Here is a 3,484-nt window from a genome sequence, read left to right as displayed (position 1 = left end):
CAGCGGATGGGATAGACAGACTGACAGGACTGACAGGCTGGTTGCACTGGCTGACAGGACAGCAGATGGGATAGACGGACTGACAGGACTGACAGGCTGACTCCCTGCTGATGGACGCACCGGACTGGCCAACAGGACAGCAGATGGGATAAACAGGCTGACAGGACTGACTGACTGGCTGACGGGCAGGCTGGTTGTACTGGCTGACAGGACAGCGGATGGGATAGACGGACTGACAGGCCTGACGGACAGGCTGACGGACAGGCTGGTTGCACTGGCTGACAGGACAGCGGATGGGATAGACGGACTGACAGGACTGACTGACAGGCTGACTGGCTGATGGACGGGCTGGGTTGTACTGGGTGACAGGACAGCAGATGGGATAAACAGACTGATAGGAATGACTGACTGGCTGATGGACGGGCTGGGTTGTACTGGGTGACAGGACAGCAGATGGGATAGCCGGACTGACAGGCCTGATGGACAGGCTGACGGACAGGCTGACGGACAGGCTGGTTGCACTGGCTGACAGGATGGTGGACGGGAATGACATGCTGACTGGATTTGACTAGCTGGCTGGCTGACTGGCCGACAAGCTGGTTGTACTGACTGACCCGCCAACTAGACTAACCGGCAGGTTGGCTGCTGCGAGTGGTGCGGGCGGCCGCAAGCCGCTCAGCACCCCCCTCCACCTCCAGTTCACGTCATGTCAACTCACCTCGCTGCCTCTCCCGCCACCAACCAGTTCCTACGCGGCTCTCTACAAGGGTCGAGCTGGAGCCCCCGCGCGCGGCACGTGGCGCCCCACGGTGGGCGGGGCCGGAAGGACAGGGGCGGGGCGTGGGGAGGGGGCGAGGGCGCGGGTGGAGAGTCTGGAGCAGTGGGAACCCGCGTGTGTCACCCGGCGCATCAGTACCCGCTTTTCTGTATTTCGCCCCTCTTATCCGCCGCCTTCGTTCCCCCGTTGGGTCTCCTTGTCCTCCTTTCCTGTCGGAGTGGGCGGGCCCCCTCTGAACCCTGTGTCACACTGAGGGCATGTCCAGTGACCTGATGGGGTGAGAGAAGTTCACGGCTGCCCCTTAGATCCCCCAGAAGCCTGGGCATCCAGAGAGCTTTAGGGCCCAACTGGGGCGGGGGACAACGGGACCCTTCCGGGGCAAGCAGCAGAGCGCACCGAGGGTCAAAACCCCCTACTCCCGCCGGGGCCCCCAGAAATCTTTGATGATTCAGAAGGGGCCTGGAGGGCACTGAGTGAGGAGGTGGCTGCAAGAGCCGGTGAAGTTTGCAATGTCTCTGTTACTGGGCCCAGAATTGCCCCTCTCCTCTACTTGCCCCCTCCTCCCATCCCGCTAGACCTCAGCAGCTCCTGTGCAAACTCACCTACCTTCCAGAGGGCGACTTCGGGAACGTGGTGAACACTGTTGAGCCCGTAGGTGGCAGCAAAGGCCTGAGAAAGCGGTCCCAAAATGGTCCCGCCTTTCCGCCGTGACACCAGAAAGGCTGGGAAGGATTGAGTCACTTCAGAGAGGAAGAAACTGAAGCCCAGCGCGTCAGGAACATGCTCACATCACCAAGCGATTTGAACCCCAACTTCCTGCCCCAAGAGAAGAGGAGACAAGGCAGAGATAGGAGAGGCTAACAGGGAGAGTCCATAGGAAGTGATGGCTCAGAGCACAGAAGCACTCAGACCTGCCGTCTCAACTGGGTGGCCCTGGGAGCCTCACCGCTCTGAGGCTCCCTTTCCTTACCTGTAGAATTAGGGACAAGAAGGGCACCTGCTTCATGGTTTGTCTTGAGGATTAACTGAGATGCATGGAAATCACAGCACCACCACCAACACCTAGTAAGTGCTCAGTAAATAGTGAATAAATTAATACAGTAAAGCAGTGTTCCACAGGCCACCCAAGACAACACCTAGCTGGTATCTGAGTGTGATGTTCTTTTTTAATGTGTCAACTAGGCCAACTTACACTCCTGTTATTCAATCAAACACTAATCTAGATGTTGTGATGAGGTATTTTGCAGATGCAATTAAATATTGACTTTAAAGGAGATTATCCTAGATAATCTTGGTGGGGCTGACTCAGTTGAAAGACCTTAAGATCAGAGCTGGGGTTTCCCTGAGGAAGTAATTCTGCCTGTGGACCCCAGCTTCTGCCCTTGGCAAGAGTTTCAGCCTGTACCTAATGATTTCAGACTTGCCTAGCCAACCCCACAGTAGCATGAGCCAACTCCTTGTGATAAATTTTTTTTAAAGATTTTATTTATTTATTTGACACAGAGAGAGCGAGCACAAGTAGGCAGAGCGGAGGCAGAGGGACAGGGAGAAGCAGACTCCCTGCTGAACAGGGAGACCGATGCAGGGCTCCATCCCAGGACCCTGGGATCAGGACCCGAGCCGAAGGCAGACGTTCAACCAACTGAGCCACCCAGGCGCCCCGCGATAAATTTCTTAATATGCGTCTCCTACTAGTACTATTTCTCTGCTTGAACCCTGACTAATACCCAGAGGAAGTGAGGAGTGTGTGTACACTGGGATCACAGAGCCCAAATCCTCATGTTTATTCATTCCTTATTAAGTTCAGGGTGGTTTGTGCCTTTGAGTCCTATAGCAAAACCTTGGTTGTTTAATGATAGGGCTAGGGTGGGGGTGGGGATGGAGATGGAAGGCCCAGGTGTAGCTCCCTTACTCCCTTCTGCCAGCCCTGCCCCAGGCTTCGGGCTCATGGATGCCACCTGCTTGCTTCTGGGCTTTCTCTACAGTCCCCCTTTTCCCAGGGGAGACCAGACTCATCCTCCTCCCCCTGCAGCAGGTGTAGGATTAGGAATAGGGGGTACAACCATGCTGTCTCCCTGAGAGCCAGCTGGTGAGGAGGAGGCTTCTCCTTCAGCAACCAACTGGTCCACGTGTCGCTGTACCCTGCCTCTCCCGCCTCCATCCACAGGCCGTGTGTCATGCGCACACCCACAATTCTGCCCCTCCCGCCCTGATTCTAACAGCTGCTAACATTCATCGATTACAGTCTATGTTGTAACACCATGCCAAGGCACTTTCCTCATCTCATTTCACCTCAGCACAAACGTATGGGATAGGAGTTAACGCTGTCATTATCCCCATTTTACAGAGGAGGAGGCTGAGGCACAGAGCCATGTTCTCAGCCTCCCACCTGTTCCTTCTCCAGGGGAGACCTGCCCAGGGCAGAACCTTAAAGGTCAGCTGAAAACAGCTGTGGTGGAGAGAAAGCGACTCTGATGGTGAAGCTTCACTGAGCTGCAGGGTCTCATCACTTCTCAGACGCTCTGCTCCTCGGCACAGATGTTGGTGGTAAAGATCAAGGAGGTGGGCAGCCTGAAAGCAGTTGGTTTTCTTCCCTCTCTCCCTTCCTCCCTTCCTCCTTTCCTCCCTTCCTCCTTTCCTCCTTTCCTCCTTTCCTCCTTTCCTTCCTTCCTTCCTTCCTTCCTTCCTTCCTTCCTTCCTTCCTTC

Source organism: Callorhinus ursinus, unplaced genomic scaffold, assembly GCF_003265705.2.
Source record: "Callorhinus ursinus isolate GAN/ISIS: 27379988/994484 unplaced genomic scaffold, GSC_fseal_2.0 scaffold72, whole genome shotgun sequence".
NCBI lineage: Eukaryota > Metazoa > Chordata > Mammalia > Carnivora > Otariidae > Callorhinus > Callorhinus ursinus.
The sequence above is the reverse complement of the archived record's forward strand: the minus strand, read 5'-3'. Positions refer to the sequence as shown.